We start from the raw sequence: 16,413 nt of genomic DNA, 5'->3' as shown, positions 1-16,413 counted from the left end.
GTCGCAAAGAGTCAGACACGACTGAGCGACTGAACTGAACTGAACTGACCCACATAAGTGCTGAGTGAAAAGAAGAGAGTAATATGGCAAAATCTAGGGGGGGCGGATATCTTCCTGAAAGGAGGGCAGGATAGAGGTGAACTAGGAGAAGGTATAAGGGAACTTTCTGGGGTGCCGATAAAGATCTCTATCTTGACACAAATTTGAGATATACAGGTTATAAATTTGTTGAAACCCAGCAAATGTGCACCTAATATGGGTGCATTTCATGGTATGTCAATTCACCTTTAAAAAAATTCTTTAAACCAATGCTGAACTCTAGTTAATGATATGTACACTGAAGTATTGGGAAGGAAGCACACAGATGACTGCAGTTTACTTTCAAATGGATCCCAAAAAACACGGATTAATGGATGGACTCAGAGATGGACGAGCACGTGATGTAGTTCAGTAAAACATCAGTTGTAGAATTATGGTGATGGGTATGAAGGTATTATAGCATGAAATTCTTTCAATTCTTCTGCTGAGAATCTTTCATAATTAAATGCTGGAGGGGAAAGTTACAGAAAAGTTTATGCAACGTGATTCTTCTTTTGTTAGAAAAAAAAATAATGTGTAGTTATTTCTGTATGTGTGGAAGAAAATACACCTACCAAACTGTTAACAGTGGTTATCACTAGGCTGAGGAAGGAAAGGATGGAGAGAAGGAATGCCATCACATTTTGTACGTATATTTATGTATAAGTCTAAGCTTATTAAGAAACAAGTGTGCTTGTGCTCAGTCGCTTCAGCTATGTTCAACTCTTTGCGACCCTATGGACTATAGCTCACCAGGCTCCTCTGTCCACGGGACACTTCAGGCAAGAATACTGGAGCGGGTTGCCATGCCCACCAGAAATTTTCATTTTAGCCTCTCTTTATCACTATGCATTAGCTTTATATGGAATGTTTTTCAAATTAGTATCTTTAAAAATGCAGCACAGAAGCATTAGCAATAAAGCCATATAAGACATATAATTCAGGAAGATGTTTCAATATTATTTACAGATTTTTTTTCCCCTCTGTGGAAAAAGCCTTGTTTAAGAAAATGTGGTTAAAATTTTAATATGAAAAACTTTACATAAAGTATAATTTTTTGCAAATGAAAGATTGTTAAAATTCATCTAAACATAACACTTTAAGGATACTATGCCACAGAACTAAGAAACATATTCCCATTAAAATTAAATGCACTTACCACTTGCAAATTCACTGAGATGTGTTGTAATTTTTCTGGTACTTGGATTTAGCAGTTTTATCTTGATTATTCTTTTTTTTTTAATTGCATCCCAACAAATGGATCTCTCCTCAGTAGCAGTTCTCCATGAGACTCTATTAATGGTTTAATAAAAATGATCTCACAACAATGATACAAACTGTAAACAACTGAATATTCTAACTGAAAAACACCAATTACAAAAGTTTAAATTTAGAAATAAAATGATCCAGCTCCACTTAATTCTGTCTTCATATCTAATTCCGCCAGCCCCCCAAAAATCTTTATCTGACTGCCATTATACATGAAAGTTTTCTCTTTTGAAACAACCCAGTTCCCATAAAATCAAATTAAGTGTTGTGTGTCCAGTATTTAGCTTCATCAAACTTCCTGACCACAAGTCACAAAATAACAGTAGATTCTAAGGTCACTGATCTGACAAAATGCAATGTAATATCTATCAAGAAGACTAGGACTATCTAATCACAATTGATAAACATAAAATAAAGAGTTTAAAAATAGAAGCACATATTCATTTAAATGTTTTAAGGGAAAAAGTTATCCTCCTATAATGAAATCATTAAGAGAATCAATCATTAAAGTTAATTTCTAGAGTTCAGGCTTAAACAGTAAGAGTTTGAGTTACTGTAAAGAGTTCTAGAAAACATACTGATCCAGAATTTCACTAATTCAATCACTTCTTATTGTCTATATTCCAAGCCTTGGCACTGCGTATAGATTTAAAAAAGAAAAGAGAGACCAGACCTATTCTCAACAGAGACAAACTCGTAAACAGACATGATCAACACCAACAAACACAAAGATAGAGGGCAATGGGGCAATAATGTATCTCATAGAGGAAGGGTACTGGTTCATGGGACTTTTTTCAGTCATGTGAATATTTATGTGCCTACCAGGCTGCGGTGAAAATTTTCTTTTGGTGTTGCCACCAAGAAAAGATTTCTGGAGCAAGTGAAACCTTGAAATGATGAAAAACAGAGGTTCTTCTGAATCAGAGAGCAAAGTAAGCAAAGGTATAAGGGAGGCAAAGAAAATCTAAATACACTGAAATGAGTCATTTCATATGCAAGAATCAGATAAAACATGTTAAACCTTTCGAGAACAATCATCTTTAAGAAATACAGTTCAGAACATCTAGTAGCAAATATACAGAAATACATGAGATATGTGAGTATATATTTCATAGGTATAAAATATATAACTGAAAAAGTTTAACGAAGTGATATTTATCCAGACTATATGTGATATATACTGCACTATTTTATTGTATTTCACTTTAATGAAAATATATGGTCACAGCCTACTAGACTGATTTCATGACCTACAAGCAGACAGAGTAAAAAACACTGTCAAACCATGCCAATGAGTTTGGACTTCACCCTGAAGACAGTAGTTTAGAAAATACTGAAGGATTATAGGCAAAAAAATGCCATGACGAAATGTGCATTTTAGAAAGAAGAGCAAGACTCTGAAGAACAAACTTGGGTGGATGGATAAAGCTCCAAGACTGACTATATGAAATAAGCTAGGTTTACTGGTTATTCAGTTGAGAGATGAGGGCATATGGTAAGTACCCCAAAAGCAGTAGTTTCTAAAGGAAGTAGGAAGAAGTAGGGGTAAGGATGGAAAACTTAAAAGACAGGAGGTATGCTGGAAAAGGGCAGAATAAGAACTTAAGAGTAAAACTAACAGGGCATGGTGATCAATCACACATAGGGCAGATTCTAGGATGACTCCCAAGTTTTTGGCTTAGGGTCTAGGTGAATGGTGGTACCATTCCCCAAGAAAGGAAATAAAAGACAAGTTGTGAGTTTGCTATGCATGCTGCTTACCATAGCAATAGGAACCTATTACATACAGAGGATGTGGAAGAAAATATCAAAATTATGATCACTGCATTTCCATTCCCTTTATAGACTTCTTTTTTTTAACTGCATTTTTCTCCCAAGGTCACTTTTCCTATGGATCATGATTGTTCGATTGTGAAATGTAATTTGTTTCTACTCTAGCTTGCTAAGCTAACTTAAAGTGGTCTCCATGGCTTGCACCATTGCTTCTCAGAGACAAAATACAGAATGACTTAGCAAAGGAGCTGATAGTCTAACAGCAATGAATGAACTCATCTTCTAGAAAAGACCTCAAACAGAATTAAGTGTGGTACAAGGAAGTGCTCTGAAACATGGCCGAAGTCAGTAATTCTGCTAGCGCTAGGACTCCAGGGTGGCTTCTTAACGTTTACAGCAAAACAGTAGTTTCTGTCAGTAACATTAGGTAACAGCACAAGTCAACCATCCTAGGCATTCGCCAGCTTAAAATCAAGGGAAAAAAAATCCTACTTTGTATTTACAGTTATTAGAACACATCACAGCCACAGCACCGAAAATGAGAGAAGCATTTTATCTATTCAGCATGGCCATTACTGTAGAATCAAATCTCACCCATGTGATATAAAAGCAATCCTAGTCTTAAAAACCCAAGAAATTTTGTGACAGCAAAGAATATCTCAAAGTTCTACAACTACAAAAAGTTAATTATTTTTAACATCGCTATGTGTGAAAGACTGCAATTGATGATTTACAGGGCAAACCAAAAGAAAAAAAAAATCCTCCCCCCACAGTGTCAAAATAAAATGGTTAACATATTATACAAATATATAAAATTTAAACCTTATAATTGCAGCTTTAAATGAATCTTAAAAACATAAATATATAACTGTATATATTTATACAGCTATTTAACTTCTAATTTTATCAACTCTGAGAAACTAGTCAAGTAATTCTACCTAAAATATCTGGATATAGATGTCATTAATAATTAGCCAAATAGGTCATGCAATTTTTAAAATATCACAGAGGTATTCAGTTTATTTTAACAGAGTAGGAAATTAATCTTAAATGTTTAAGACAGTCACATTCAAATTATGACAGAGCCTTTTATTAGCTCTTTAAGCTTCAGTTTCTTTTCAAGCTTCAGTTTAACCATCTCTAATATGGTGATTAAAATATCAACACACAAGGTGACTGTCATACCTAAAGGAGAAATTGCCTGGCAAATAAGAAACACCTCCAACAATGGTAATTTTAAATGGGAGTTTGTAAGGGGAAGGAAGGACTTAAAGATGAATTTTACATGTAGTCTTAAAAACTCCAAGATGAAACAATGTTTCTAGGTTGCCATCATTAAAGCAGTGATTTGAGGTGGCGCTAGAGACAGGTAAGAGATGCAAGCTCAATCCCTGGGTCAGGAAGATCCCCTGGAGGAGGGCATGGCAACCCACTCCAGTACTCTTGCCTGGTAAATCCCATGGACAGAGGAGTCTGGAGGACTACAGTCCATTGGGTTGCAAAGAGTCGGACACAACTGGAGTGACTTAGAGGCACGCACAATTTAACTATACCCAGCTATCTATTTTTTCTAACACCAGAATCTGAGAACTACTTGTCAAGGGATGTGAAACCTCAGACAGTATACAGCCTTTTCCCTCGCATCATACTATAAGCACGTAGGGAGGTTGTATTTCCACCAGGCAGGCATGCATGAGGTCTCTTCAAGCAAAAAACCAAAAACAGAGATTTGATCTAAAAATAGAGTGACTGAGCTAAATCTTTTTCAGGTAAAAGTAGAAGGCCTGGTGAGTTAAGGAATGAAGCATGGGAGAAAATCAGGACCTGATTTCAAGACCTAAGGAAAAATACAGAATTATAATTGGGAATTCTGGCCCATCTGCTAAGGTCTCCAGGAAGACCCCGTGAAAATATGGGTGAACAAAGTGTCCAACCTGTACCACTGATGGTTTCAAGAATCCACTTCCTAGAACAAGTCTTTAAGTCTCTATATTCTGGGCAGAACTGAACATAAGCTGAGGCTCTTCTGTGTATCTGCTTCATAGGTGAAAAAAAAAAAGTAAATTAATACCATTATTAAAAGTATTGCAATACAGCGACTTCCAACAAAAAACAAACCTCCTAACAAAAAAAAAAATAATAACTCAAAAGGTGTGGGATGATATGAATTAAAGCCTACCTAATATTGTTTCAGTCAGTACAAACGGCCTATGTGGGACTCTTCATTTAGGAAAAGGGACAGGGCAGCCAGGAAAGAACTGGTATTAAATGCAGGGTAGGGATAGAAGCTCCCTACCTTTGAACAAAGGTAACTTCTGCTCAAAAAACAGCACAAGGACAAAACCTTCAGCTACAGGAAAAGCCAGAAATAAGGCTCTGGCATTTCCTGGATGTGAATTAGGCATGTTCTTCCATGAGGAAAGGCAAGTCAGCTACTTATCCCTATCTAGTATCCACTGTACCAAGAACAGATTGGCGGGGGAAGCTAAATTAGATTTCCTTCACACCAGGCTTTACCAAAGCAGGCAAAAAAAAATCTCTCCTTGCTTGCTGAAGCTGAAAATCCTACAACAGTAAAAAAAAAAATTTTTTTAAGTTATTTACTCCATAATTACTGATAAAAGGCTTAAAATCAGAAGTCAGGTTGAAACCACAGTGGAGCATGTTAAGTTAAAATTAAAATTAAATGAGTCAGTGAGTAGTAAAATACTAATTTTTACCTAACCTGCCCTTTTGTGGAAGTGGTAGCAACAGAGAGAGAGCAGAAACTTATTCAGTTCTTAAATGGACAAAGTTAACCCACTTGGGTGAAAATGCACCAGGAAACAGGGGTCTTAAAGGCAGAAGACAAACTTTACAAATATCACATTTTTTCGCCAGAGTACCTCAAAAGAGGGAAGTAAGTTAATAAACTACCAACTACTTTGGGACAGGTAGCTAACAATGCAAGTAGTGCTATTTTGTATCTATTAAGATGTGCTTTTCAAACTAGGCTAACTCAATTTCAGTTCAGTTCAGTTGCTCAGTCGCGTCCGACTCTTTGCGACCCCATGGACTGCAGCACACCAGGCCTCCCTGTCCATTACCGACTGCTGGAGTTTACTCAAACTCATGTCCATTGAGTCAGTGATGCCATCCAACCATCTCATCCTCTGTCGTCCCCTTTTCCTCCTGCCCTGTCTTTCCCAGCATCAGGGTCTTTTACAATGAGTTAACTCTTCGCATGTGGTGGCCAAAGTATTGGAGTTTCAGCTTCAACATCAGTCCTTCCAGTGAACACTGAGGACTAATCTCCTTTAGGAATGACTGGTTAGATCTCCTTGCCGTCCAAGGGACTCTCAAGAGTCTTCTCCGACACCACAGTTCAAAAGCATCAATTTTTCAGCGCTCAGCTTTCTTTATAGTCCAACTCTCACATCCATGCATGACTATCGGAAAAACCACAGCCTTGACTAGACGGACCTTTGTTGGCAAAGTAATGTCTCTGCTTTTCAATATGATGCCTAGATTGGTCATAACTTTTCTCCCAAGGAGTTCAGTTCAGTTCAGTCAGTTCAGTAGCTCAGTCGTGTCCGACCCCTTGCGACCCCATGAATCGCAGCACACCAGGCCTCCATGTCCATCACCAACTCCCAGAGTTCACTCAGACTCACGTTCATCGAGTCCATGATGTCATCCAGCCATCTCATCCTCTGTCGTCCCCTTCTCCTCCTGCCCCCAATCCTTCCCAGCATCAGAGTCAATGAGTCCACTCATTTCCAATGAGTCAACTCTTCGCATGAGGTGGCCAAACTACTGGAGTTTCAGCTTTAGCATCATTCCTTCCAAAGAAATCCCAGGGCTGATCTTCTTCAAAGGAGTAAGTGTCTTTTAATTTCATGGCTGCAGTCACCATCCGCAGTGATTTTTGGAGCCCCATAAAATAAAGTCTGCCACTGTTTCCACTGTTTCTCTGTCTATTTGCCATGAAGTGATGGGACCAGATGCCATGATCTTAGTTTTCTGAATGTTGAGCTTTATGCCAACTTTTTCACTCTCCTCTTTCACCTTCATCAAGAGGCTCTTTAGTTCTTCTTCACTTCTGGTTCCAAATAGGAAAAGGAGTACATCAAGGCTGTATATTGTCACCCTGCTTATTTAACTTATATGCAGAGTACATCATGAGAAACGCTGGGCTGGAAGAAGCACAAGCTGGAATCAAGATTAACGGGAGAAATATCAATAACCTCAGATATGCAGATGACACCACCCTTATGGCAGAAAGTGAAGAACTAAAGAGCCTCTTAATGAAAGTGAAAAAAGAAAGTGAAAAAGTTGGCTTAAAACAACATTCAGAAAACTCTATACTTACCAAAAAAATTACCAAAAACTCTTAACCAAAAAAAAATCAATATTCTAATAATAATAAAGACGTGTTTTTCCATTTATTTTTGTCATTCACCTATATTTTTTAACATTTTCGACTTTAATAAGACGTATTAATGCACTGACTTTTCTCGATGATAAAGTGCCATTTGTTTTTAGTGTGTTTGAGAAACTGAAACTGAGTCCTAATGTTTCACTACAGTAAAATAAAATGCCTTCATTCCTTAATACAAAAGTAAAGCTGAGCTTAGGGGACAACTGGCTGGTAATACAAATAGCTTTTCCTTTGCCTTCCCTGTTATGTCTGGTAGAACTGATAACATCACTATGTAGTCTTCTACACTGAGAAAGATTTTATTGACTCACATTCAATTACAATTCCTGAAAAAAAAGCTCCATGGAGACATTACTAGACTTCTCAATTCATTTCTTCACTAATACATGGCATTATTTTACCCATGTGCTTTTCCACAGGCTCTGAATCCATCTCTATGAATTAGAGAAATCAGGCAGTGAGTAAAAAGAAGCACAAAATTTTATGATTCACTGATTACTTCTTAAGAACCTACCTGTTAAGCTGATGGTTCCATGTTTGCATTTTTAAATGCTTAAATTTCTTTCATTAAGCAAAACACCCCAGAGGTAGGCAATGTGACACAGTTATCATTTCATTTAAAATACACTCTAGTTCATTTATTTCAACTATGGCTTCAAAAGTATGCTAAATTAAACAGAAATCACAACAGTTTAAAAGGACTTAATATAATCCTATTGTTTGATCTCCAAATGAGGAATTCTGGAATAGTACTACACCAAATATTATGCTGGAGAAGGCAATGGCACCCCACTCCAGTACTCTTGCCTGGAAAATCCCATGGACAGAGGAGCCTGGTAGGCTGTAGTCCATGGGGGTCGCAAAGAGTCAGACACGACTGAGCAACTTTACTTTCACTTTTCACTTTCATGCACTGGAGAAGGAAATGGCAACCCACTCCAGTGTTCTTGCCTGGAGAATCCCAGGGACTAGGAGCCTGGTGGGCTGCCTTCTATGGGGTCGCAGAGTCAGACACGACTGAAGCAACTTAGCAGCAGCAACAAATATTATGCTAAAAGTATGGATTTATACATTTTTGGTTCTATTTTGATATAATTTTACTAATACTTCTTCAGGTATCTTTAACATGTTAATGGGTCTTAAATTATTTACAAACTTAGCATATTCCAAATAAGCACAGGACAGCTAAAATAAGGCTTAAAGAATTTGGCCCAACTTCCTGGTTGCTCAGATGTTAAGGAGTCTGCCTGTAAGGAGGGAGACCTGGGTTCAATTCCTGGGTAGGGAAGATCCTCTGGAGAAGGAAATGGCAACCCACTCCAGTATTCTTGCCTGGAAAATCCAATGGATGGAGTAGCCTGGCAGGCTACAGTCCATGGGGGTCACAAAGAGTCGGACAGGACTGAGTGACTTCACTTCACCTGGTTGTATAGATGAAAAATGTCATTGGTCACTGACCTACCCATGAAACCCCAGCTAGACAGTGACCGAGTTTTTCTTTCCACAACACCAAATTATTTGGTTCTTTCTTTCTAACTGATTTCTCATCTTATCTTTTCAAAAATAGTTTTTGCCATGACAACACAGCACACCTAAGGCAAAATAAAGCAACTCTCTGGATTTTATTCTTAAAAAAAAATCTGAGGAGTTGGAAGGATTTAACAAGACATTACATCAACAGCCTTTAGTCAAGGAATGGCATGTACTGAACAGACATCAAATGAAAATTATTATTACTTTTTACTTCAAGGAAGGTAGTGAATATTTAAAGTACGCATATTAGCATAACAGATCTTGGATCCATTTGACAAATACTTTCAATCTGCGTGCTTAATTATACTTACTGGTCTTTATTTTATACTGTAACTTTACACTATGATTTATGACCCGCCCACAACGACCTTGACTTTTTTCCTCTTGTACTTTTATAGATGGCTATACTGAAATATTTTCAAATAATAACCAGTCAGGTTCCCTTCGCCCTAGAGGTACAGACATCCTCCACTGACTCACAAAGGATCTTAATACATGACCCAAATACAGCTTGAAAAAGACCACAGCATTAAATGGTTAAAATTCAGTGGCCTATTATAGTGAATGGTAACAAGTGCAAACTGCTGCCATCCGTAAGCCATTTCTCAAAACCACTCTTAGATCTGGGGGAGGGAGGCAGAAGGTCAGCAAAGGAGCAAGTTGTTTCTCCTCTCGCAAATCCTCTGAAGCCTCACCCCAGCGATCTGGAAATGAATGAAAAGCCGTGATGGCAGGAACAAATCCCAGATCTCTAGCAGGTCTCCGGGCGTGGGTACAGAGACGGGAAACTAGAGTTCATACGTGAGAAGCTCAGGGCACAGATTTTTTACACCACACAAACAAAAAACTACCCCAAACCATCTAGACTGGAACAGGAAACCACCAAACTACCAGTAATGGGAGGGGCAGCTGGCGGGTGGCTGCAGCTCCCTGGCTGAAGATGCTGGGAGAAAGGCCAGACCCCAGGGGGGCAGGGCACGGAGAAGACCCGGGGCTCTGAGCGGGGGTGAGGGCAGGTGCGGGCAGGGGACAGCGTGCGGGGCAGGGCGCGGGGCTGGGGCGGGCGCCGGGCTGCCGTGGCGTTCCGCGCCTGCACACACTCACCGGCGCCGGGGGCTCGCTCTCCCCGCTACTGCTCTCGCGGCTGCAGGCGGCTCTTCCCCCTTCACCTCCGCCTCCTCCTCCTCTAGTCCCGCCGCCGCCGCCCAGCCGGGCCTGCGCTCCCCTTCCGCTTCCGGAGCCAGAGCGCCGGGCTGGCGGGATAGGTGCACCCGCCCGCGCGGTGGAGTGACCGGTTGCGGTTGTCGCCGCGGTCCCCACTGCGCGCCCGGGAGCCGCGATGGGAGCCGCCGAGGGCCCAAAGACCAGAAATCGCGCTTGGGGCGGGCGGAGACTCGCCGCGGCCACGTGCCCCCGGACCGCCGCTACCCAACACTAGCACCTGACGCACCTCGGCGCCGCCGCCCTCCCTGGCGGCCACCGTCCCAGCTTTGCCCAGGCCCTCCTCCTTCCACACCGTCCCCAGTCTCCTGAGTGACTGGAGAGGGGCCTTTCTTTAAAGATCGCCTTTATCCTCTTTCCTTCGAAAGGGCTGTCCCTCGGGCCTCTCTACCCCTAACTCACACTGGATGGCCCCTGGTACCTTGCCTCAAATTACAGTCCCCAGCATCATTATCCTCAGGAAACTTGTTAGAAAGGCGCCATTTCAGGCCCGCCGAATCAGTATCTGCATTTTAAGAAGGGTTACAAGTGCTGCCTACACGTGCACCTTGAAGACTGAAAGGCACTGGACTCTAGTGTATGGTCTTGCCCACTTCAGACCCTCTGTCTAACAAGAGCCAGAGTTGCCCAAGACAACCAAGATTTTTCTTTTTCCTGTCGGCAACCAAAATTCGTAGTGAAACAAGCTTTACTTTGTGTTTGTAATCCAAAAATTACTGGCTTTCCCATCCCTGCAACCTACGAAAAACACATTGACTCAACACTGCAAATAATCCACCTCTCAATCTCAATTCGTATCTTCACCCAACACCAAAGATAAAACCTTTACTCTCTCACTCACCTCTGCTGAACAGGTCTTTGGGAAGGTTGCTGGATCCTTGTGTCTATCTGCCACAGGAGAAATAATGTGTGGATTGGGGGGAGGGGGGTGGAATTCTACTTGCTGAACTCTAAGGAGAAGGCAATGCACCCCACTCCAGTACTCTTGCCTGGAAAATCCCACAGACAGAGGAGCCTGGTGGGCTGCAGTCCATGGGGTCGCTGAGAGTTGGACACGGCTCAGTGACTTCACTTTCACTTTTCACTTTCATGCATTGGAGAAGGAATTGGCAACCCACTCCAGTGTTCTTGCCTGGAGAATCCCAGGGAAGGCGGAGCCTGGTGGGCTGCCATCTATGGGGTGGCACACAGTTGGACAGGACTGAAGCAACTTAGCAGTAGCAGCAGCAGCTGAACTCCAAAATCTGAACTCTACAGAATGGCATTGAACGCTCTTCACAAACTGGTCCCTACCTATCCCTCCAGTCCTACTCTACCTCTCTTGCTTCTGAATCTACCCTTCCTAAAAGACCCTCCATCTTCCTCTCATGATCTTAATTCTATCCAGACCTGGCACTCAGCTCAAACCCTGCCAGCCCAGAGTTCCTCTCTCTCTCAATATCACACACATTGTAGTTTAGTTTGGACCCTTATGTTACCTTGTTTTGCTAGGTATTTTCAAACGTGTTATGTCCTGGTTTCTGAATTAGTTACAAATATAAGACCTTGCAATCTTAAAGTCTTACATTGGTGGTTATCAAAGTGTGGTTCCCACACCAGCAGCATCAGAATCAACTAGGAACTTATCAGAAATTCATGTTCTCCAGCCACACCCAGACCTACCGACATAGAAACTTTGGGGGAGAAGCCCAACAATCGGTGTTTTAATAGATCTGGGAAAGACTAGAGATCTCCTCAAGAAAATTAGAGATACCAAGGGAAAATTTCATGCAAAGATGGGCTCAATAAAGGACAGAAATGGTATGGACCTAACAGAAGCAGATATTAAGAAGAGGTGGCAAGAATACGCAGAAGAACTGTACAAAAAAGATCTTCATGACCGAGATAATCACGATGGTGTGATCACTCACCTAGAGCCAGACATCCAGGAATGTGAAGTCAAGTGGGCCTTAGAAAGCATTACTACGAACAAAGCTAGTGGAGGTGATGGAATTCCAGTGGAGCTATTTCAAATCCTGAAAGATGATGCTGTGAAAGTGCTGCACTCAATATGCCAGCAAATTTGGAAAACTCAGTAGTGGCCACAGAACTGGAAAAGAACAGATTTCATTCCAATCCCAAAGAAAGGCAATGCCAAAGAATGCTCCAACTACCACACAACTGCACTCATCTCACACGCTAGTGAGGTAATGCTCAAAATTCTCCAAGCCAGGCTTCAGCAATACGTGAACCGTGAACTTCCTGATGTTCAAGCTGGTTTTAGAAAAGGTAGAGGAACCAGAGATCAAATTGCCAACATCCACTGGATCAACAAAAAAGCAAGAGAATTCCAGAAAAACATCTATTTCTGCTTTACTGACTATGCCAAAGCCTTTGACTGTGTGGATCACAATAAACTGTGGAAAATTCTGAAAGAGATGGGAATACCAGACCACCTGACCTGCCTCTTGAGAAACTTGTATGCAGGTCAGGAAGCTACAGTTAGAACTGGACATGGGACAACAAACTGGTTCCAAATAGGAAAAGGAGTACATCAAGGCTGTATATTGTCACCCTGCTTATTTAACTTATATGCAGAGTACATCATGAGAAATGCTCAGCTGGAAGAAGCACAAGCTGGACTCAAGATTGCCAGGAGAAATATCAATAACCTCAGATATGCAAATGACACCACCCTTATGGCAGAAAGTGAAGAGGAACTCAAAAGCCTCTTGATGAAAGTGAAAAGGAGAGTGAAAAAGTTGGTTTAAAACTGAACATTGGGAAAATGAAGATCATGGCATCTGGTCCCATCACTTCATGGAAAATAGATGGAGAGACAGTGAAACAGTGTCAGACTTTATTTTGGGGGCTCCAAAATCACTGTAGATGGTGATTGCAGCCATGAAATTAAAAGACACTTACTCCTTGGAAGGAAAGTTATGACCAACCTCGATAGCATATTCAAAAGCAGAGACATTACTTTGCCAACAAAGGTCCGTCTAGTCAAGGCTATGGTTTTTCCAGTGGTGATGTATGGAGTTGAGAGTTGGACTGTGAAGAAAGCTGAGCGCCAAAGAATTGATACTTTTGAACTGTGGTGTGGGAGAAGACTCTTGAGAGTCCCTTGGACTGCAAGAAGATCCAACCAGTCCATTCTAAAGGGGATCAGTCCTTCATGTTCATTGGAAGGACTGATGCTAAAGCTGAAACTCCAATACTTTGGCCACCTCATGCAAAGAGTTGACTCATTGGAAAAGACCCTGATGCTGGGAGAGATTGGGGGCAGGAGGAGAAGGGGATGACAGAGGTTGAGATGGCTGGATGGCATCACCAACTCAATGGACATGAGTTTGAGTAAACTCTCGGAGTTGGTGATGGACAGGGAGGCCTGGTGTGCTGCGATTCGTGGGGTGGCAAAGAGTCGGACATGACTGAGCAACTGAACTGAACTGAACTGAATGCATGCTCATTTTAAAAGGACTAAGTTGGAGTGCTACCCTGGTGGCTCATCGGTAAAGAATCTGCCTGCCAGTGCAGGAGACATGGATTCAGTCCCTCATCTGGAAGATCGCACATGCTGAGGAGCAACTAAGCCGGTGTGCCACAACTGTTGAGCCTGTGCTCCGGAGCCAAGAGCCAGAGCTCCTGAAGCCCACATGCCCTAGAGCCCATGCTCTGCAACAAGAGAAGCCACCGCAATGAGAAGCCTGCGCACCACAACCAGAGAGTAGCCCCTGCTTGCCACAATTGGAGAAAAGCCCATGCAGAAATGAAGACTCGGCACAACCAAAAATAAATAAGTGAAATAAATAGAAAATTAATGAGTTGGAATATTACCTGTTAATCCCAAAGGAACTCATTGATGGGGTTGATTTGGCTATATGCAAGGTTTTTTGCTTTTCAGATGGAGAACTAAGCTCCTTCATTCACAAATAGCTAGGTTTGAAGGTTGTCACACTTTTGCTTTTGGAAGAATTATCATTGTTTACCATAATGCTTTTGATGTAGTAGGATTTTTATAACTGGATTTGTTTGAAAAGAAAGAGGTCATAGTGATAGTCACTTTGAGGAAGAGAAAACATGTGACATTTTACCCCCCACTTAAACCCTGGTACTGAAGTGCATATTATTTGGCTGTCTCTTAGTATACCCTCATGAAAGAGAATAATCTGTGGCAAATGATCTCAACAGGTGCCAAAATGAGACTTAGTTGATGAGCATGTGAATGCACGTGACATGGGACTGTATTGCTGTTCGTGCATCTTTAAAATATTATTAGTCAAATCAGTTCCACAGAGGATTTTCTAAGGAAGGCAAGGAAGGAGATAAGTGGCAGGAAGAACATTCTCAAAATCAAGAACCTTTTCTCTTATTTTTGCATGGGCAGTTAAGAAGTATCATCAAGGACCTATCCCTGACACTGAAAGTCAAGTCATAATTGTATCATTCACGCTAAACGTTGACTATATTGTGCTGCAATATATACACTTAGAAACCAGAGAGAGAGAGAGAATAGGAAGATATGGCATCATGTAATCTTTTTGAGGAGCTTTTCAACTTACTCTTAGAGAAGACATATGCCATGCACTATTTTTTTTTCCCTCCAGAATTCTTGTTTTCATGGTGCCTGTGACTGACTGAACCATGATTATTAATCAAACTAATATTTATCTGGGAATAGAAAAAAGTAGAAAGGACAAGTAGCACTGCTGCCACTGCCAATTTGGCTTCTCAACAAAGGCACAGTCAGGGCATTTATGTGGATAAACTCAGCCAACGACTGTGCTTCTGTGCCTTGACTGGGGAGGACAGAATTTTACTGCAATTTCCCAAAGTCAGAACAAGTGCAGTCCAGAGTTTAATCAGTACTGGATAATAGCCCTTGGCAGCTTGGGATGGATAGCGTTCTCCACCTGCCCAGCTGGGTACCATGCCCTAAGCACCCACATTTGATGCACATTCATGATTTCTTGGTTGCTTATAGTCATCTCCCCCATCTGTTTGAGTGGCAGAGTGCCCATTCCACAACAGTCTAATATTTGAATAGTTGTTCTTAACCTCTTTGGGGTTATGCATCTCTTTGAGCATCTGCAGAAAGTCATAGACTCTCTTCCTAACAAAATACACAAGTATATAAACATGTACATACATGTTTTATACCTTTAGATTTATACCTAGAGTTTCACAAAATGCTCTACCTTTCCACATTCCCAGAGAACCACAATGAATTAATAAGTTTCACATTAAGAACTTTCCCTAGGAAATAGAGAGTAGGTAAAATAACTCTTCCCCCCCAAAAAAACATTAATGATAATTCTAAAAAACACTGCAGTCTTAGGAGACAGAAGAAAAGCAATGCTAACCAGAGGTATGGACAAGTTACTACAGGAAGTGCTAAAGAAGCAGCTAACAGTGTCAACGAGATGATTCGGGGTGGGCTCGCAGAGAAAGTTCTTCCATCAGATAAGTGAGAGTAAGATTTTGATTAGACAGAGGCTCCCTACAGGATGTGGGAAAGTGTAAGCAAAGGCATGGAGGTGTAGAAGTGCAAGGGTCCCTCTGCTAAGTCACTTCAGTTGTGTCCGACTCTATGCGACCCAATAGACGGCAGCCCACCAGGCTCCACTGTCCCTGGGATTCTCCAGGCAAGAATACTGGAGTGGGTTGCCATTTCCTTCTCCAATGCATGAAAGTGAAAAGTGAAACCGAAGTCATTCAGTTGTGTCCAACTCTTAGCGACCCCGTGGACTCCAGCCTTCCAGGCTCCTCTGTCCATGGGATTTTCCAGGCAAGAGTACTGGAGTGGGTTGCCATTGCCTTCTCTGGTGTGGCTCAAATGTAAAACACAGAGAAAGACAGAGAGGAGAATGGAAAGGTAGAAAAAAGCCCAATTATGGTGAGCTTCAAAGACAATGAGATTTCCAGTGAGTCATTAAGCTTTCAGAGTAGAGTAATAGACCTGCCAACAAGGGTCCGTATAATCAAAGCTATGATTTTTCCAGTAGTTGTGTATGGATGTGAGAGTTGGACCATAAAGAAGGCTGGGTACCAAAGACTTGATGTTTTTGAACTGTGGTGTTGGAGAACACTTTTGAGAGTCCCTTGGACTGCAAAGAGATCAAACTAGTCCATCCTAA

The 16,413-nt window shown here is 41.4% G+C and overlaps 1 protein-coding gene across 5 annotated transcripts in view; it reads right to left on the bottom strand.

The window, feature by feature from the left end:
* LOC120863698 (palmitoyltransferase ZDHHC21) overlaps window positions 1-10,299 on the bottom strand; it is a 71,147-nt gene extending 60,848 nt beyond the window's left edge. For 3 of the 5 annotated variants that reach the window (XM_040240201.1, XM_040240191.1, XM_040240217.1), the window contains exons 1-2: window positions 10,178-10,283; window positions 1,238-1,371 (exon numbers count right to left, since the gene is read on the bottom strand). The gene's annotated coding sequence lies outside the window, so the exon portion shown is untranslated. Of the gene's footprint in view, window positions 1-1,237; window positions 1,372-5,416; window positions 5,638-10,177 lie in introns of those variants that run through there. The other 2 variants (XM_040240181.1, XM_040240208.1) reach the window with 2 other exon arrangements.
* Window positions 10,300-16,413: the final 6,114 nt, after the last annotated feature.

Source organism: Oryx dammah, unplaced genomic scaffold (assembly GCF_014754425.2).
Source record: "Oryx dammah isolate SB20612 unplaced genomic scaffold, SCBI_Odam_1.1 HiC_scaffold_1, whole genome shotgun sequence".
In the NCBI taxonomy this organism is placed as follows: domain Eukaryota; kingdom Metazoa; phylum Chordata; class Mammalia; order Artiodactyla; family Bovidae; genus Oryx; species Oryx dammah.
This window is presented reverse-complemented; position numbering and strand designations above follow the sequence as displayed.